Below are 22,657 nucleotides of genomic sequence, written 5' to 3'. Positions count from 1 at the left end.
GCGTCCACATACTGTATCCATGACCTATGAAATGTTTAAATCCTTCTCGACTGTAATGTGATTTGTAGATTCAAATATAGTATTTAAAGTGTGTGTGTGTGGGGATGTGTGCGTGTGTGTGAGAGATTGAGACAGTTGGAGGAGGGCCAGTTCATAGTAGAGTAATTTCGGATCCCTCATGACGCAGCTCTTTCTCTGAACCCTGCCATGAGCCTCATGACGCAGCTCTTTCTCTGAACCCTGCCATGAGCCTCATGACGCAGCTCTTTCTCTGAACCCTGCCATGGGCCTCATGACGCAGCTCTTTCTCTGAACCCTGCCATGGGCCTCATGACGCAGCTCTTTCTCTGAACCCTGCCATGGGCCTCATGACGCAGCTCTTTCTCTGAACCCTGCCATGGGCCTCATGACGCAGCTCTTTCTCTGAACCCTGCCATGAGCCTCCTGACGCAGCTCTTTCTCTGAACCCTGCCATTGGCCTCATGACGCAGCTCTTTCTCTGAACCCTGCCATGGGCCTCTCATGACACAGCTCTTTCTCTGAACCCTGCCATGAGCCTCATGACGCAGCTCTTTCTATGAACCCTGCCATGGGCATCCTGGAGCAGTTCCCCAGGGAAAGCCTGAGCTTCATGAAACACCATTTAAGCCTCTCTTTAAGCCTCTCTTTAAGCCTCTCTTGAAAAAGCCAAACCTTGACCCAGAAAATATAAAACTATCGGCCTATATCGAATCTCCCATTCCTCTAAAAAAATTTAGAAAAAGCTCTTGCGCAGCAACTCACTGCCTTCCTGAAGACAAACAATGTACACGAAACGCTTCTGTCTGGTTTTAGATCCCATCATAGCACTGAGACTGCACTTGTGGAGGTGGTAAATGTCCTTTAAATGGCGTCAGACCGAGGCTCTGCATCTGTCCTCGTGCTCCTAGACCTTAGTGCTGCTTTTGCTACCATCGATCACCACACTTTGACAAATCAATTGTATATTTCGGTGTTCCTCAAGGTTCCGTTTTAGGACCACTATTGTTTTCACTATATATTTTACCTCTTGGTGATGTCATTCGGAAACATAATGTTAACTTTCACTGCTATGCGGATGACACACAGCTGTACATTTCAATGAAACATGGTGAAGTCCCAAAATTGCCCTCCCTGGAAGCCTGTGTTTCAGACATAAGGAAGTGGATGGCTGCAAATGTTCTACTTTTAAACTCAGACAAAACAGAGGTCCCAAGAAACAAAGAGATCTTCTGTTGAATCTGACAATTAATCTTGATGGTTGTACAGTCATCTCAAATAAAACTGTGAAGGACCTCGGCGTTACTCTGGACCCCGATCTCTCTTTTGACGAACATATCAAGACTGTTTCAAGGACAGCTTTTTTTCCCATCTACGTAACATTGCAAAAATCAGAAAATGTCTGTCCAAAAATGATGCAGAAAAACGTATCCATGCAATGTTGTACTTTCCGGCGACCCGGATAAAGCACAAAATGAACTTCATTTAGTGCTATACACGGCTGCTAGAATCTTGACTAGAACCAAAATATTTTATCATATTACTCCAGTGCTAGCCTCTCTACACTGGCTTCCTTTTAAGGCAAGGGCTGATTTCAAGGTTTTACTGCTAACCTACAAAGCATTATATCTTTCCGATTTGGTCCTGCCGTACATACCTCCACGTACCTCCACGTACGCTACGGTTACAAGACGCAGGCCTCCTTACTGTCCCTAGAATTTCTAAGCAAACAGCTGGAGGCAGGGCTTTCTCCTACAGAGCTCAATTTTTATGGAATGGTCTGCCTACCCATGTGAGAGACGCATACTCGGTCTCAACCTTTTAAGTCTTTATTGTAAGTCGCTCTGGATAAGAGCGTCTGCTAAATGACTTAAATGTAAATGTAAAAATTGAAGACTAATCTCTTCAGTAGGTCCTATGATTGAATGTAGTTTGGCCCAGGAGTGTGAAGGTGAACGGAAAGGCACCGGAGCAACAAACCGCCCTTGCTGTCTCTGCCTGGCCGGTTCCCCTCTCTCCACTGGGATTCTCTGCCTCTGACCCTATTACAGGGGCTAAGTCATTGGCTTACTGGTGCTCTTCCATGCCGTTCTGTTCTGTTATAATCTCCACCCGGCACAGCCAGAAAAGGACTGGCCACCCCTCATAGCCTGGTTCCTCTCTAAGTTTCTTCCTAGGTTCTGGCCTTTCTAGGGAGTTTTTCCTAGCCACCGTGCTTCTACACCTGCATTGCCTGCTGTTTGGGGTTTTAGGCTGGGTTTCTGTACAGCACTTTGTGACATTGGCTGATGTAAGAAGGGCTTTATAAATACATTTGATTTGATTTGATTTACAAATTAGATTAGTGTGTAAACAATGCTAAACTGTAGAACACACAGTTCATGGATTTCAACTAGAAACAGAGAGAGCGGGAGGGGGAGAGAGGGGGAGAGAGAGAGAGAGAGAGAGAGCAATACTAACAATTTTTCAGCTTTTTATAAATATCAAGGTGAATGGCTTGATCATGCATGACACATTGACATTTCATGTTTGACCCACGCAGCAGGGCCGTGCACAGACATTTTAGGGGGCATGTGCTCAAACGTGCACCTCCCAAAAACAAATCCCTGCAACCGAGGTCACAGACTCGTTGAGAAATGATGACTTTGATTATTTAGTTCCATAGAAGCAATACATGGCCACATCTTAATGGCAAATTAAATGTCACAAATAAATAACCCTTAATCTCATTCACTTTAATAATAGTAATGTACCATTCGCTACAGTTAACAAAATGGCTAAATATTGTACTGTAGCTAGATTTCTAGAATAGTCATTTTATTTGTATTTTTTTACAGATTGTGATTTATCACCAATACTCTTTAAAAAAGTATTAATGATCTAATATCTAATCTTCTAACTTCATAGTATAATTAAATAATAATGTAATAAAAAAATATTTTATATATATTAATTCTGTAGTTATGTACTGGAGCACAGATCCAGAAGTGGCACCACAGGCACAGAGGTGACACCACACGTCCAGAAGTGGCACCACAGGCACAGAGGTGGCACCACAGGCACAGAGGTGACACCATAGGCACAGAGGTGACACCACAGGTCCAGAGGTGGCACCATAGGTCCCAGAGTGTTGGGGGAAAATGTTTTTGCTGGGGCACAGAGTTTTTCGTGATTTGGTAACCTAACCAAGTATAAATCCAGACCCTTTCGGGAATGACAGTGATTCATTAGTTGTTCAAAGGTTTTGAATGGGCTATGATGGGAACAGCTTTTTCTAATCAGGTGACATGGTTTAAAAAAACTCCTGGAAAAACTCCTGGCCTTAGGAGAGGATGAAAACCCTGTCAAAAGGCACCGACTCTGTTCATTACAGTCACTTATGTATTGGTTGGAGTTCAGTGTTAAATTCAAATCTCAGTATAATTCATACGCAGTATGTAAGCCAATATGACACCAATGTAGATGAACATTCGGAAATCAACTTGATTGGAGATACACAACACACTCCCCGCCTCTCCTCATGATCCGTCTGAACGTTACTGAGATCCACTACACCATATTTTTGACAGGGTCATTAACATCATAATTTTTTTTTTGCCCAAACCTAGACGTCGAATTAAAACGAGGCTACAGCATCCATGAGGTGACTATTAGACTTAGATTCATTTGGACTTAAGAAGTTTGTTGTCGTAACAGTTTTAATTAAATTTACAATTTAACTCTATCACGTTCATATTTCTGCCAACGATGTGCTACCTTTTTGTAGCATTTCTGCCAACGATGTGCTACCTTTTTCTAGCATTTCTGCCAACGATGTGCTACCTTTTTCTAGCATTTCTGACAACGATGTGCTACCTTTTTCTAGCATTTCTGACAACGGTGACATCTTTTTTAGCTGAATCTCAGAGTTCTAAAGCCGGGTGCAACTAGGCTGTTGTGCAACAGTAGCAGCAACAGTAGCAGCAACAGTAGCAGCTACAGTAGCAGCAACAGTAGCAGCAACAGTAGCAGCAACAGTAGCAGCTACAGTAGCTAGTAGAAGGCTGGGGATAAGAAGAAGGTGCTTTCTGTATCTATAAGGGTCCATATATCCATGACCTTTGAAATGTTTGAATCCTTCTCGACTGTAATGTGATTTGTTGGAGGGGTGGGGGGTGGGGGGGGTAGTGTTTGTGTGTGAAAGAGAGACATTTGGAAGAGGACCATTAATGTCAGATCCCTGCCATGTGCCTCCTTGTGCAGTTCTTCAGGGAGCACCTGAGCGTCATGCGACATCATTTTCAAATAAGATTAGTGTGACATACATGTCATTAATATGCTGGGTATATAAAAACAAGTCTCCTATTATCTAATTATATCAATTGATACTCTTAAGCATGACTCTTACACAATTAGAACATTCTCTACATTCTCTGTGCACTGAACACATGAGGTCAGAATATTCATCCTTAAGGATTACCATGGTTTCACAACTAGTCAGGTGTTTCTCTTTGAAATCAGCCTCCCACTATTCTGCATCATCCTCTCCACTACTCTCCTCTCCTCCCAGGCAACAGAGAGCTCCCACAGCCCTGTAGCCTTACTGTTCAGAGGAACCTAATGGAGGAGCATTAGAGAGGAGAGAGAGAGAGAAGAGGAGAGAGAGAAGTAGGGAGTAAGAGAGACAGAGACCAAAAGAGAGAGAGGGAGATATAATGGGATAAATGGAGGGAAGGAAGGAGAGGAAAGAACTGATGACAAAACCCAGAATTTAATCTGGGGGGGAGGCATATGTGCACTGCAATCCCAGAATGACTGATAAAGGTCTGACTAAACATGGCCCTTGTTGTCTTGTGTCCCTGAGTCATTTCATAGTTTCCTAGTAAATAATAATATTAAATCAGCCTTTAGTCAACCTACTGTGCAAACATTTGACCCAATTCCTCTTTTAAAAGATGCTTTAGAAAACAGGGATTTTGACAAATTGTGTTTTTGTATGAGTGTGTGTGCATGTGTTTGTGTGCGTGTGTGTGCGTGTGTGTGAGAGAGAAATCTAGGTCAAACATGTTATTTCTGCTGGTACCCTGTAGAAGCGATGTTGTGCTGCTTTGAGACAAATTTCTAAAGTTGTATTTAATGTTGTGTAGGCTGGTGATCCTTGGGACCAGGTGTTGAAGTTACGTTTTATTGAGTGTGAGTGTGAATGTGTGCGTGCGTGTATAATTATCTGTGTGTTTGAGCGTGTGTGTGTGTGATTTTTGGGGAATGTGAGTTGTAGTTATGTTATTTTGTTGATGTGAGGAAAATAACAGAATCCTTACAGAGAATGGCAGCCTTTAATATTGTAGGGCAGCAAGAAGCATCTACTACTCCAGTCATACAGACCAACCATAACAGAAAGGCCTTGCAACTACTACTCCAGTCATACAGACCAACCATAACAGAAAGACCTAGCACCTACTACTCCAGTCATACAGACCAACCATAACAGAAAGACCTAGCACCTACTACTCCAGTCATACAGACCAACCATAACAGAAAGACCTAGCACCTACTACTCCAGTCATACAGACCAACCATAACAGAAAGACCTAGCACCTACTACTCCAGTCATACAGACCAACCATAACAGAAAGACCTAGCACCTACTACTCCAGTCATACAGACCAACCATAACAGAAAGACCTAGCACCTACTACTCCAGTCATACAGACCAACCATAACAGAAAGACCTAGCACCTACTACTCCAGTCATACAGACCAACCATAACAGAAAGGCCTAGCACCTACTACTCCAGTCATACAGACCAACCATAACAGAAAGACCTAGCACCTACTACTCCAGTCATACAGACCAACCATAACAGAAAGGCCTAGCACCTACTACTCCAGTCATACAGACCAACCATAACAGAAAGACCTAGCACCTACTACTCCAGTCATACAGACCAACCATAACAGAAAGGCCTAGCACCTACTACTCCAGTCATACAGACCAACCATAACAGAAAGGCCTAGCATCTACTACTCCAGTCATACAGACCAACCATAACAGAAAGACCTAGCATCTACTACTCCAGTCATACAGACCAACAACAGAAAGGCCTAGCACCTACTACTCCAGTCATACAGACCAACCATAACAGAAAGGCCTAGCATCTACTACTCCAGTCATACAGACCAACCATAACAGAAAGGCCTAGCATATACTACTCCAGTCATACAGACCAACCATAACAGAAAGGCCTAGCACCTACTACTCCAGTCATACAGACCAACCATAACAGAAAGGCCTAGCATCTACTACTCCAGTCATACAGACCAACCATAACAGAAAGGCCTAGCACCAACTACTCCAGTCATACAGACCAACCATAACAGAAAGGCCTAGCATCTACTACTCCAGTCATACAGACCAACCATAACAGAAAGGCCTAGCACCTACCACTCCAGTCATACAGACCAACCATAACAGAAAGGCCTACCACCTACTACTCCAGTCATACAGACCAACCATAACAGAAAGGCCTAGCATCTACTACTCCAGTCATACAGACCAACCATAACAGAAAGACCTAGCACCTACTACTCCAGTCATACAGACCAACCATAACAGAAAGACCTAGCACCTACCACTCCAGTCATACAGACCAACCATAACAGAAAGGCCTAGCATCTACTACTCCAGTCATACAGACCAACCATAACAGAAAGGCCTAGCACCTACTACTCCAGTCATACAGACCAACCATAACAGAAAGACCTAGCACCTACCACTCCAGTCATACAGACCAACCATAACAGAAAGACCTAGCACCTACTACTCCAGTCATACAGACCAACCATAACAGAAAGGCCTAGCACCTACTACTCCAGTCATACAGACCAACCATAACAGAAAGACCTAGCACCTACTACTCCAGTCATACAGACCAACCATAACAGAAAGGCCTAGCACCTACTACTCCAGTCATACAGACCAACCAAAACAGAAAGACCTAGCACCAACTACTCCAGTCATACAGACCAACCATAACAGAAAGGCCTAGCACCTACTACTCCAGTCATACAGACCAACCATAACAGAAAGACCTAGCACCAATTACTCCAGTCATACAGACCAACCATAACAGAAAGGCCTAGCACCTACTACTCCAGTCATACAGACCAACCATAACAGAAAGGCCTAGCACCTACTACTCCAGTCATACAGACCAACCATAACAAAAAGACCTAGCACCTACTACTCCAGTCATACAGACCAACCATAACAGAAAGACCTAGCACCTACTACTCCAGTCATACAGACCAACCATAACAGAAAGGCCTAGCACCTACTACTCCAGTCATACAGACCAACCATAACAGAAAGACCTAGCACCTACTACTCCAGTCATACAGACCAACCATAACAGAAAGACCTAGCACCTACCACTCCAGTCATACAGACCAACCATAACAGAAAGGCCTAGCACCTACTACTCCAGTCATACAGACCAACCATAACAGAAAGACCTAGCACCTACTACTCCAGTCATACAGACCAACCATAACAGAAAGGCCTAGCACCTACTACTCCAGTCATACAGACCAACCATAACAGAAAGGCCTAGCACCTACTACTCCAGTCATACAGACCAACCATAACAGAAAGACCTAGCACCTACTACTCCAGTCATACAGACCAACCATAACAGAAAGGCCTAGCACCTACTACTCCAGTCATACAGACCAACCATAACAGAAAGACCTAGCACCTACTACTCCAGTCATACAGACCAACCATAACAGAAAGACCTAGCACCTACTACTCCAGTCATACAGACCAACCATAACAGAAAGACCTAGCACCTACTACTCCAGTCATACAGACCAACCATAACAGAAAGACCTAGCACCTACTACTCCAGTCATACAGACCAACCATAACAGAAAGGCCTAGCACCTACTACTCCAGTCATACAGACCAACCATAACAGAAAGACCTAGCACCTACTACTCCAGTCATACAGACCAACCATAACAGAAAGACCTAGCACCTACTACTCCAGTCATACAGACCAACCATAACAGAAAGACCTAGCACCTACTACTCCAGTCATACAGACCAACCATAACAGAAAGACCTAGCACCTACTACTCCAGTCATACAGACCAACCATAACAGAAAGACCTAGCACCTACTACTCCAGTCATACAGACCAACCATAACAGAAAGGCCTAGCACCTACTACTCCAGTCATACAGACCAACCATAACAGAAAGACCTAGCACCTACTACTCCAGTCATACAGACCAACCATAACAGAAAGGCCTAGCACCTACTACTCCAGTCATACAGACCAACCATAACAGAAAGGCCTAGCATCTACTACTCCAGTCATACAGACCAACCATAACAGAAAGACCTAGCATCTACTACTCCAGTCATACAGACCAACAACAGAAAGGCCTAGCACCTACTACTCCAGTCATACAGACCAACCATAACAGAAAGGCCTAGCATCTACTACTCCAGTCATACAGACCAACCATAACAGAAAGGCCTAGCATATACTACTCCAGTCATACAGACCAACCATAACAGAAAGGCCTAGCACCTACTACTCCAGTCATACAGACCAACCATAACAGAAAGGCCTAGCATCTACTACTCCAGTCATACAGACCAACCATAACAGAAAGGCCTAGCACCAACTACTCCAGTCATTCAGACCAACCATAACAGAAAGGCCTAGCATCTACTACTCCAGTCATACAGACCAACCATAACAGAAAGGCCTAGCACCTACCACTCCAGTCATACAGACCAACCATAACAGAAAGGCCTACCACCTACTACTCCAGTCATACAGACCAACCATAACAGAAAGGCCTAGCATCTACTACTCCAGTCATACAGACCAACCATAACAGAAAGACCTAGCACCTACTACTCCAGTCATACAGACCAACCATAACAGAAAGACCTAGCACCTACCACTCCAGTCATACAGACCAACCATAACAGAAAGGCCTAGCATCTACTACTCCAGTCATACAGACCAACCATAACAGAAAGGCCTAGCACCTACTACTCCAGTCATACAGACCAACCATAACAGAAAGACCTAGCACCTACCACTCCAGTCATACAGACCAACCATAACAGAAAGACCTAGCACCTACTACTCCAGTCATACAGACCAACCATAACAGAAAGGCCTAGCACCTACTACTCCAGTCATACAGACCAACCATAACAGAAAGACCTAGCACCTACTACTCCAGTCATACAGACCAACCATAACAGAAAGGCCTAGCACCTACTACTCCAGTCATACAGACCAACCAAAACAGAAAGACCTAGCACCAACTACTCCAGTCATACAGACCAACCATAACAGAAAGGCCTAGCACCTACTACTCCAGTCATACAGACCAACCATAACAGAAAGGCCTAGCACCTACTACTCCAGTCATACAGACCAACCATAACAAAAAGATCTAGCACCTACTACTCCAGTCATACAGACCAACCATAACAGAAAGACCTAGCACCTACTACTCCAGTCATACAGACCAACCATAACAGAAAGGCCTAGCACCTACTACTCCAGTCATACAGACCAACCATAACAGAAAGACCTAGCACCTACTACTCCAGTCATACAGACCAACCATAACAGAAAGACCTAGCACCTACCACTCCAGTCATACAGACCAACCATAACAGAAAGGCCTAGCACCTACTACTCCAGTCATACAGACCAACCATAACAGAAAGGCCTAGCACCTACTACTCCAGTCATACAGACCAACCATAACAGAAAGGCCTAGCACCTACTACTCCAGTCATACAGACCAACCATAACAGAAAGACCTAGCACCTACTACTCCAGTCATACAGACCAACCATAACAGAAAGACCTAGCACCTACTACTCCAGTCATACAGACCAACCATAACAGAAAGGCCTAGCACCTACTACTCCAGTCATACAGACCAACCATAACAGAAAGACCTAGCACCTACTACTCCAGTCATACAGACCAACCATAACAGAAAGACCTAGCACCTACTACTCCAGTCATACAGACCAACCATAACAGAAAGACCTAGCACCTACTACTCCAGTCATACAGACCAACCATAACAGAAAGACCTAGCACCTACTACTCCAGTCATACAGACCAACCATAACAGAAAGGCCTAGCACCTACTACTCCAGTCATACAGACCAACCATAACAGAAAGGCCTAGCACCTACTACTCCTGTCATACAGACCAACCATAACAGAAAGGCCTAGCACCTACTACTCCAGTCATACAGACCAACCATAACAGAAAGACCTAGCACCTACTACTCCAGTCATACAGACCAACCATAACAGAAAGACCTAGCACCTACCACTCCAGTCATACAGACCAACCATAACAGAAAGACCTAGCACCTACTACTCCAGTCATACAGACCAACCATAACAGAAAGGCCTAGCACCTACCACTCCAGTCATACAGACCAACCATAACAGAAAGACCTAGCACCTACTACTCCAGTCATACAGACCAACCATAACAGAAAGGCCTAGCACCTACTACTCCAGTCATACAGACCAACCATAACAGAAAGGCCTAGCACCTACTACTCCAGTCATACAGACCAACCATAACAGAAAGACCTAGCACCTACTACTCCAGTCATACAGACCAACCATAACAGAAAGACCTAGCACCTACTACTCCAGTCATACAGACCAACCATAACAGAAAGGCCTACCACCTACTACTCCAGTCATACAGACCAACCATAACAGAAAGACCTAGCACCTACTACTCCAGTCATACAGACCAACCATAACAGAAAGACCTAGCACCTACTACTCCAGTCATACAGACCAACCATAACAGAAAGGCCTAGCACCTATTACTCCAGTCATACAGACCAACCATAACAGAAAGACCTAGCATCTACTACTCCAGTCATACAGACCAACCATAACAGAAAGACTTAGCATCTACTACTCCAGTCATACAGACCAACCATAACAGAAAGACCTAGCACCTACTACTCCAGTCTTACAGACCAACCATAACAGAAAGACCTAGCACCTACTACTCCAGTCATACAGACCAACCATAACAGAAAGGCCTAGCACCTACTACTCCAGTCATACAGACCAACCATAACAGAAAGGCCTAGCACCTACTACTCCAGTCATACAGACCAACCATAACAGAAAGGCCTAGCACCTACTACTCCAGTCATACAGACCAACCATAACAGAAAGGCCTAGCACCTACTACTCCAGTCATACAGACCAACCATAACAGAAAGACCTAGCACCTGCTACTCCAGTCATACAGACCAACCATAACAGAAAGACCTAGCACCTACTACTCCAGTCATACAGACCAACCATAACAGAAAGGCCTAGCACCTACTACTCCAGTCATACAGACCAACCATAACAGAAAGACCTAGCACCTACTACTCCAGTCATACAGACCAACCATAACAGAAAGGCCTACCACCTACTACTCCAGTCATACAGACCAACCATAACAGAAAGACCTAGCACCTACTACTCCAGTCATACAGACCAACCATAACAGAAAGACCTAGCACCTACTACTCCAGTCATACAGACCAACCATAACAGAAAGGCCTAGCACCTACTACTCCAGTCATACAGACCAACCATAACAGAAAGACCTAGCATCTACTACTCCAGTCATACAGACCAACCATAACAGAAAGACCTAGCATCTACTACTCCAGTCATACAGACCAACCATAACAGAAAGACCTAGCACCTACTACTCCAGTCATACAGACCAACCATAACAGAAAGGCCTAGCACCTACTACTCCAGTCATACAGACCAACCATAACAGAAAGGCCTAGCACCTACTACTCCAGTCATACAGACCAACCATAACAGAAAGACCTAGCACCTACTACTCCAGTCATACAGACCAGCCATAACAGAAAGACCTAGCACCTACTACTCCAATCATACAGACCAACCATAACAGAAAGGCCTAGCACCTACTACTCCAGTCATACAGACCAACCATAACAGAAAGGCCTAGCACCTACTACTCCAGTCATACAGACCAACCATAACAGAAAGGCCTAGCACCTACTACTCCAGTCATACAGACCAACCATAACAGAAAGGCCTAGCACCTACTACTCCAGTCATACAGACCAACCATAACAGAAAGGCCTAGCACCTACTACTCCAGTCATACAGACCAACCATAACAGAAAGGCCTAGCACCTACTACTCCAGTCATACAGACCAACCATAACAGAAAGACCTAGCACCTACTACTCCAGTCATACAGACCAACCATAACAAAAAGACCTAGCACCTACTACTCCAGTCATACAGACCAACCATAACAGAAAGACCTAGCACCTACTACTCCAGTCATACAGACCAACCATAACAGAAAGGCCTAGCACCTACTACTCCAGTCATACAGACCAACCATAACAGAAAGGCCTAGCACCTACTACTCCAGTCATACAGACCAACCATAACAGAAAGACCTAGCACCTACTACTCCAGTCATACAGACCAACCATAACAGAAAGACCTAGCACCTACTACTCCAGTCATACAGACCAACCATAACAGAAAGGCCTAGCACCTACTACTCCAGTCATACAGACCAACCATAACAGAAAGACCTAGCACCTACTACTCCAGTCATACAGACCAACCATAACAGAAAGGCCTAGCACCTACTACTCCAGTCATACAGACCAACCATAACAGAAAGGCCTAGCACCTACTACTCCAGTCATACAGACCAACCATAACAGAAAGACCTAGCATCTACTACTCCAGTCATACAGACCAACCATAACAGAAAGACCTAGCATCTACTACTCCAGTCATACAGACCAACCATAACAGAAAGGCCTAGCACCTACTACTCCAGTCATACAGACCAACCATAACAGAAAGACCTAGCACCTACTACTCCAGTCATACAGACCAGCCATAACAGAAAGACCTAGCACCTACTACTCCAATCATACAGACCAACCATAACAGAAAGGCCTAGCACCTACTACTCCAGTCATACAGACCAACCATAACAGAAAGGCCTAGCACCTACTACTCCAGTCATACAGACCAACCATAACAGAAAGGCCTAGCACCTACTACTCCAGTCATACAGACCAACCATAACAGAAAGGCCTAGCACCTACTACTCCAGTCATACAGACCAACAATAACAGAAAGGCCTAGCACCTACTACTCCAGTCATACAGACCAACCATAACATAAAGGCCTAGCACCTACTACTCCAGTCATACAGACCAACCATAACAGAAAGGCCTAGCACCTACTACTCCAGTCATACAGACCAACCATAACAAAAAGACCTAGCACCTACTACTCCAGTCATACAGACCAACCATAACAGAAAGACCTAGCACCTACTACTCCAGTCATACAGACCAACCATAACAGAAAGGCCTAGCACCTACTACTCCAGTCATACAGACCAACCATAACAGAAAGACCTAGCACCTACAACTCCAGTCATACAGACCAACCATAACAGAAAGACCTAGCACCTACTACTCCAGTCATACAGACCAACCATAACAGAAAGGCCTAGCACCTACTACTCCAGTCATACAGACCAACCATAACAGAAAGACCTAGCACCTACTACTCCAGTCATACAGACCAACCATAACAGAAAGGCCTAGCACCTACTACTCCAGTCATACAGACCAACCATAACAGAAAGGCCTAGCACCTACTACTCCAGTCATACAGACCAACCATAACAGAAAGGCCTAGCACCTACTACTCCAGTCATACAGACCAACCATAACAGAAAGACCTAGCACCTACTACTCCAGTCATACAGACCAACCATAACAAAAAGACCTAGCACCTACTACTCCAGTCATACAGACCAACCATAACAGAAAGACCTAGCACCTACTACTCCAGTCATACAGACCAACCATAACAGAAAGGCCTAGCACCTACTACTCCAGTCATACAGACCAACCATAACAGAAAGGCCTAGCACCTACTACTCCAGTCATACAGACCAACCATAACAGAAAGACCTAGCACCTACTACTCCAGTCATACAGACCAACCATAACAGAAAGACCTAGCACCTACTACTCCAGTCATACAGACCAACCATAACAGAAAGGCCTAGCACCTACTACTCCAGTCATACAGACCAACCATAACAGAAAGACCTAGCACCTACTACTCCAGTCATACAGACCAACCATAACAGAAAGGCCTAGCACCTACTACTCCAGTCATACAGACCAACCATAACAGAAAGGCCTAGCACCTACTACTCCAGTCATACAGACCAACCATAACAGAAAGACCTAGCACCTACTACTCCAGTCATACAGACCAACCATAACAGAAAGACCTAGCACCTACTACTCCAGTCATACAGACCAACCATAACAGAAAGACCTAGCACCTACTACTCCAGTCATACAGACCATCCATAACAGAAAGGCCTAGCACCTACCACTCCAGTCATACAGACCAACCATAACAGAAAGGCCTAGCACCTACTACTCCAGTCATACAGACCAACCATAACAGAAAGACCTACCACCTACTACTCCAGTCATACAGACCAACCATAACAGAAAGGCCTAGCACCTACTACTCCAGTCATACAGACCAACCATAACAGAAAGACCTAGCACCTACTACTCCAGTCATACAGACCAACCATAACAGAAAGACCTAGCACCTACTACTCCAGTCATACAGACCAACCATAACAGAAAGGCCTAGCACCTACTACTCCAGTCATACAGACCAACCATAACAGAAAGACCTAGCACCTACTACTCCAGTCATACAGACCAACCATAACAGAAAGACCTAGCACCTACTACTCCAGTCATACAGACCAACCATAACAGAAAGACCTACCATCTACTACTCCAGTCATACAGACCAACCATAACAGAAAGGCCTAGCACCTACCACTCCAGTCATACAGACCAACCATAACAGAAAGGCCTAGCACCTACCACTCCAGTCATACAGACCATAGGAAATGGATTACTTTTTCTTCATTGACATTGAAAGTGTGTTGTATATTTCATAGCGTCATTGCTATTTTATAGTTGCACGTACCCTTGATACCCTGGCATTCATATTCGTGACCTCCCCTTCTCGGTTTCAATGAAAACATGAAACCCACAAGCATGAAAAAGGATAGCTTGAAATAGCAGATATCTCTTATTTCCCTGGCTGTAGCTTGTTTCATGTCAAATTAAAAGGAAATTGGGTTTGCTGTCCTGTGAATGCAGTACAGTCCCCCGCTTGCACTCTATCAGAATAATAATCAACAGAATAGTGTAAATATCATTACCATCTGCAATATGTAAATATAGCTGGACCCTTTCAGACTGTCAAAATGAATGTCTCTCAGAGAGAGAGAGAGGAGATTGGGAGAGACTGAGTGTTTGAAATAGTTTTAATGAAGGACTAATTTATGCTCTCTCTCTCTCTGAGTCCCCCTGCACTCTGAAAAAAAGTGTTCTTTGCAGAGGGATAGGGTTCTAAATCGAATCAAAATGTATTTGTCACGTGCGCCGAATACAACAGGTATAGACATTACAGTGAAATGCTTACTTACAGGCTCTAACCAACAGTGCAAAAAAGGTGTTAGGTGAACAATAGATAAGTAAAGAAATAAAACAACAGTAAAAAGACAGGCTATATACAGTAACGAGGCTATATACAGTAGCGAGGCTATATACAGACACCGGTTAGTCAGGCTGATTGAGGTAGTATGTACATGTAGATATGGTTAAAGTGACTATGCATATATGATGAACAGAGAGTAGCAGCAGCGTAAAAAGAGGGGTTGGGGGGTGGTTGGTGGCGGGACACAATGCAGGTAGCCCGGTTAGCCAATGTGTGGGAGCAATGGTTGGTCGGCCCAATTCAGGTAGTATGTAAATGAATGTATAATTAAAGTGACTATGCATATATGATAAACAGAGAGTAGCAGGAGCGTAAAAAGAGGGGTTGCACCCATTACTGGGATGGTTGAGGTAGTCTCGGTGTTCAATGAATAACAATTCCACTTGTTGGATATCTTAACTAGGGCTGGATTCCAATAGGTATTACACATCACTTTGCAAGCCAGCATAATTTGATTTAAAGGCCTGCTGGGCCTGTAAACCAGGAGATTCCAAACATCACCGTGTCAGGGTATAACTAGTCCCTCAAAGAAAGGCCTTGTGACATATGTAATGTACTGTCATAAATAATGATATTTTAAAGGCTAATAAGGCTGGTGGAACCGTTCAGAGGGTTATAGGAAGAACTCTCCAAAGATAAAACGGTTCTCAGTAGAACCCTTTATAGACGTTTCTAGGAAGAACCTTTAGATTATAAAATGGTTCTTGTTAGAACCCTTCATAGAGGGTTCTAGGCAGAACCCTTCATAAAGGATTCTAGGTTTAAAGAACCCTAAATACAGTAGAGGGTTCTAGATCCCTCTGCAAAGGGTTCTATCCAGCACCAAAAAGTGGTTCCCGAAGAAACGTTTATGATTGTACTTTTTTTCTAAGAGTGTATATAACTGTATGTACAGCAGCCGGCTAACTAACTACCGCAGAGGTTAACGTGACTATGTGTTCTATTTAGAGTCCGATCCCATCAACATTTGCAGAGGCATTAACATCAAGCCCAGCAACAAGTCACCAAAAAATGTTACTAAAATCTACTAAATATTTACATGAATCCATGATGAACAAATACTTATACTGGTGCTAGGGATTAACATGGTCTGTGTCTTGTTGTCATAGTTGGTGTGTTTACAAGTAGGCTACAACTTCTGCTGTAACTTTCTCTGTATTTCCATGACGGGAATTAAAAAGTAATTTTGGACTTACCAATGTAGATAGTTTCAAATACATGCAACTTAAAATGTTACACATCACAAAATGTTGAAGTATTACAGCCCCAGAAAATGTTGAAGTATTACAGCCCCCCTAAACCTAACATCCCTGCCAACATTACCACAGCACCAACGCCTGCTAAACCAGCTGCCATAACCCAACACAAGAAGAGGTTCACCAGCTGAAGAACATTCTGGAACCTGGCTGGAACATTCAACCAACACAACATCCATATTCAGTTAGATTGTAGTTAGATTATACTATAGTTAGATTATACTATAGATTATACTATAGAATGCCTAGCATGCTCACAACTGCATTGCGGTATAGATATTGCTAGCTGTTGTACATATGTATATAATGGTGAGTTGTTTAATATAATATTTTTTACAAAAGGTAACTGACAAGTGACGAAATGATTCCAGAAACATCAGAAACCAATAAGGTTTGACTTCAACTTCTGGATCGATTCCTTGTGATATTCATGACATGTGTTGGGATCAACTAGCTTCAGTCTTACTGCTAAAACGAATGATGCATGGAGTTGTTGGCAAGTAAACATGTTTCAATAAAACAGTCGATTAGTCTGTCAATATAGCAAATAAATAGACATGGCTTGTATTCAAGAAGAAAAATATACTACTAATGCCTAAATACTACAGTTCTACAAAGGGAATACTTTCGTTTGAGTGGTGTAGTGAGTTGATCAGAGTCAGTTTGATACAAGGGGTAATTGTTGTTATGGGACCTTTCACATCTCCTTTTGAGAGTCATCCATTTATTTATATCCAAGCAGTATTGTCTGTGGGAGAAAGTCAAAAACGCTATAACACTTTCTTGGGCAAACGTTAGTACTGTCTGTATTTCTACTATAGCAGCATGGTCGGTGTGGATAAAGACCTCCTCCATTCCTGCCATCATTGAAAGAGATCGTGATACCTCACATCTCAAAATAGGGTTACTTAATGTTAGATCCCTCACTTCAAAGGCAGTCATAGTCAATGAACTAATCACTGATCATAATCTTGATGTGATTGGCCTGACTGAAACATGGCTTAAGCCTGATGAATTTACTGTGTTAAATGAGGCCTCACCTCCTGGTTACACTAGTGACCATATCCCCCGTGCATCCCGCAAAGGCGGAGGTGTTGCTAACATTTACGATAGCAAATTTCAATTTACAAAAAAAAAAATGGCGTTTTCGTCTTTTGAGCTTCTAGTCATGAAATCTATGCAGCCTACTCAATCACTTTTTATAGCTACTGTTTACAGGCCTCCTGGGCCATATACAGCGTTCCTCTCTGAGTTTCCTGAATTCCTATCAGACCTTGTAGTCATAGCAGATCATATTCTAATTTTTGGTGATTTTAATATTCACATGGAGAAGTCCACAGACCCACTCCAAAAGTCTTTCGGAGCCATTATCGACTCAGTGGGTTTTGTCCAACATGTCTCTGGACCTACTCACTGCCACAGTCATACTCTGGACCTAGTTTTGTCCCATGGAATAAATGTTGTAGATCTTAATGTTTTTCCACATAATCCTGGACTATCGGACCACCATTTTATTACGTTTGCAATCGCAACAAATAATCTGCTCAGACCCCAACCAAGGAGCATCAAAAGTCGTGCTATAAATTCTCAGACAACACAAAAATTCCTTGATGCCCTTCCAGACTCCTTCTGCCTACCCAAGGACGTCAGAGGACAAAAATCAGTTAACCACCTAACTGAGGAACTCAATTTAACCTTGCGCAATACCCTAGATGCAGTTGCACCCCTAAAAACGAAAAACATTTGTCATAAGAAACTAGCTCCCTGGTATACAGAAAATACCCGAGCTTTGAAGCAAGCTTCCAGGAAATTGGAACGGAAATGGCGCCACACCAAACTGGAAGTCTTCCGACTAGCTTGGAAAGACAGTACCGTGCAGTACCGAAGAGCCCTCACTGCTGCTCGCTCATCCTACTTTTCCAACTTAATCGAGGAAAATAAGAACAATCCAAAATTTCTTTTTGATACTGTTGCGAAACTAACTAAAAAGCAGCATTCCCCAAGAGAGGATGGCTTTCACTTCAGCAGTAATAAATTCATGAACTTCTTTGAGGAAAAGATCATGACCATTAGAAAGCAAATTACGGACTCCTCTTTGAATCTGCGTATTCCTCCAGGGCTTAGCTGTCCTGGATCTGCACAGCTCTGCGAGGGCCTGGGATCGGGAGAGACACTTAAGTGTTTTAGTACTATATCTCTTGACACAATGATGAAAATAATCATGGCCTCTAAACCTTCAAGCTGCATACTGGATCCTATTCCTACTAAACTGCTGAAGGAGCTGCTTCCTGTGCTTGGCCCTCCTATGTTGAACATAATAAACAGCTCTCTATCCACCGGATGTGTACCAAACTCACTAAAAGTGGCAGTGATAAAGCCTCTCTTGAAAAAGCCAAACCTTGACCCGGAAAATATAAAAAACTATCGGCCTATATCGAATCTTCCATTCCTCTCAAAGATTTTAGAAAAAGCTGTTGCGCAGCAACTCACTGCCTTTCTGAAGACAAATAATGTATACGAAATGCTTCAGTCTGGTTTTAGACCCCATCATAGCACTGAGACTGCACTTGTGAAGGTGGTAAATGACCTTTTAATGGCGTCAGACCGAGGCTCTGCATCTGTCCTCGTGCTACTAGACCTTAGTGCTGCCTTTGACACCATCGATCACCACATTCTTTTGGAGAGACTGGAAACCCAAATTGGTCTACACGGACAAGTTCTGGCCTGGTTTAGATCTTACCTGTCGGAAAGATATCAGTTTGTCTCTGTGAATGGTCTGTCCTCTGACAAATCAACTGTACATTTCGGTGTTCCTCAAGGTTCCGTTTTAGGACCACTATTGTTTTCACTATATATTTTACCTCTTGGGGATGTCATTCAAAAACATAATGTTAACTTTCACTGCTATGCGGATGACACACAGCTGTACATTTCAATGAAACATGGTGAAGCCCCAAAATTGCCCTCGCTAGAAGCCTGTGTTTCAGACATAAGGAAGTGGATGGCTGAAAACTTTCTACTTTTAAACTCGGACAAAACAGAGATGCTTGTTCTAGGTCCCAAGAAACAAAGAGATCTTCTGTTAAATCTGACAATTCATCTTGATGGTTGTAAAGTCGTCTCAAATAAAACTGTGAAGGACCTCGGCGTTACTCTTGACCCTGATCTCTCTTTTGACGAACATATCAAGACTGTTTCAAGGACAGCTTTTTTCCATCTACGTAACATTGCAAAAATCAGAAATTTTCTGTCCAAAAATGATGCAGAAAAATTAATCCATGCATTTGTTACTTCTAGGTTAGACTACTGCAATGCTCTACTTTCCGGCTACCCGGATAAAGCACTAAATAAACTTCAGTTAGTGCTAAATACGGCTGCTAGAATCCTGACTAGAACCAAGAAATTTGATCATATTACTCCAGTGCTAGCTTCCCTACACTGGCTTCCTGTTAAGGCAAGGGCTGATTTCAAGGTTTTACTGTTAACCTATAAAGCGTTACATGGGCTTGCTCCTACCTATCTTTCCGAGTTGGTCCTGCCGTACATACCAATACGTACGCTACGGTCACAAGACGCAGGCCTCCTAATTGTCCCTAGAATTTCTAAGCAAACAGCGGGAGGCAGGGCTTTCTCCTATAGATCTCCATTTTTATGGAACAGTCTGCCTACCCATGTGAGAGACGCAGACTCGGTCTCAACCTTTAAGTCTTTACTGAAGACTTATCTCTTCAGTAGGTCATATGATTGAGTGTAGCCTGGCCCAGGAGTGTGAAGGTGAACGGAAAGGCTCTGGAGCAACGAACCGCCCTTGCTGTCTCTGCCAGGCCGGTTCCCCTCTCTCCACTGGGATTCTCTGCCTCTAACCCTGTTACAGGGGCTGAGTCACTGGCTTGCTGGTGCTCTTTCATGCCGTCCCTAGGAGGGGTGCGTCACTTGAGTGGGTTGAGTTACTGACGTGATCTTCCTGTCTGGGTTGGCGCCCCCCCTTGGTTTGTGCTGTGGTGGAGACCTTTGTGGGCTATACTCGGCCTTGTCTCAGGATTGTAAGTTGGTGGTTGAGGATTTCCCTCTAGTGGTGCGGGGGCTGTGCTTTGGCAAAGTGGGTGGGGTTATATCCTTCCTATTTGGCCCTGTCCGGGGGTTTCTTCGGATGGGGCCACAGTGTCTCCTGACCGCTCCTGTCTCAGCCTCCAGTATTTATGCTGCAGTAGTTTGTGTCGGGGGGCTAGGGTCAGTTGGTTACCTGGAGTACTTCTCCTGTCTTATCCAGTGTCCTGTGTGAATTTAAGTATGCTCTCTCTAATTCTCTCGTTCTCTCTTTCTCTCTGAGAACCTGAGCCCTAGGACCATACGTCAGGACTACCGGGCATGATGACACCTTGCTGTCCCCAGTCCGCCTGGCCTTGCTGCTATTCCAGTTTCAACTGTTCTGCCTGTGGTTACGGAACCCCTACCTGTCCCAGACCTGCTGTTTTCAACTCTTAATGATCGGCTATGAAAAGCCAACTGAGATTTATTCCTGATTATTATTTGACCATGCTTGTCATTTATGAACATTTTGAAAATCTTGGCTCTCTCTAATTTTCTCCTTCTCTCTTTCTTTCTCTCGGAGGACCTGAGCCCTAGGACCATACGTCGGGACTACCGGCCGTGGTGACTCCTTGCTGTCCCCAGTCCGCCTGGCCTTGCTGCTATTCCAGTTTCAACTGTTCTGCCTGCGGTTATGGAACCCCTACCTGTCCCAGACCTGCTGTTTTCAACTCTTAATGATCGGCTATGAAAAGCCAACTGAGATTTATTCCTGATTATTATTTGACCATGCTTGTCATTTATGGAAATTTTGAAAATCTTGGCTCTCTCTAATTTTCTCCTTCTCTCTTTCTTTCTCTCGGAGGACCTGGGCCCTAGGACCATGCGTCGGGACTGCCGCCCGTGGTGACTCCTTGCTGTCCCCAGTCCGCCTGGCCTTGCTGCTATTCCAGTTTCAGCTGTTCAGCCTGCGGTTATGGAACCGCCACCTGTCCCAGACCTGTTGTTTTTCAACTCTTGATGATCGGCTATGAAAAGCCAACTGAAAATTATTCATGATTATTATTTGACCATGCTTGTCACTTATGAACATTTTTGAACATCTTGGCATAGTTCTGTTATAATCTCCACCCGGCACAGCCAGAAGAGGACTGGCCACCCCTCATAGCCTGGTTCCTCTCTAGGTTTCTTCCTAGGTTTTGGCCTTTCTAGGGAGTTTTTCCTAGCCACCGTGCTTCTACACCTGCATTACTAGCTGTTTGGGGTTTTAGGCTGGGTGTCTGTACAGCACTTCGAGATATTAGCTGATGTACGAAGGGCTATATAAAATAAAATTGATTGATTGATTGTGGCAGGTAACCTAGTGGTTAGAGTGTTGGACTAGTAACTGAAAGGTTGCAAGATTTAATCCCTGAGCTGACAAGGTAAAAATCTGTTGTTCTGCCCCTGAACAAGACAGTTAACTCACTGTTCCTAGGCTGTCATTGAAAATAAGAGTTTGTTCTTAACTGACTTGCCTAGTTAAATAAATTGTGTAGAATATGAGACATCTCACAGACACATGCTAGCTAGCTACAACACACCGGTTTAGTTACTCCAAAACTAATATGAGATATCGCATGGACACATGTTAGCTAGCTAGCTACAAGA

General features: G+C 43.8%; 1 long non-coding RNA gene across 1 annotated transcript in view; it reads left to right on the top strand.

Annotated features, from left to right (window-relative positions):
* Window positions 1-22,353, top strand: part of LOC139543061 (uncharacterized) — a 35,551-nt gene extending 13,198 nt beyond the window's left edge. The window contains exon 2 of the long non-coding RNA XR_011668593.1: window positions 21,309-22,353. This is a non-coding gene — a long non-coding RNA (uncharacterized lncRNA). The remainder of the gene's footprint in view (window positions 1-21,308) is intronic.
* Window positions 22,354-22,657: the final 304 nt, after the last annotated feature.

The sequence above is a fragment of the Salvelinus alpinus genome, chromosome 17 (genome assembly GCF_045679555.1).
Source record: "Salvelinus alpinus chromosome 17, SLU_Salpinus.1, whole genome shotgun sequence".
Lineage (NCBI taxonomy): Eukaryota > Metazoa > Chordata > Actinopteri > Salmoniformes > Salmonidae > Salvelinus > Salvelinus alpinus.
Note: the sequence above shows the minus strand (reverse complement) of the source record. Positions and strands in the feature narration are given on the sequence as shown.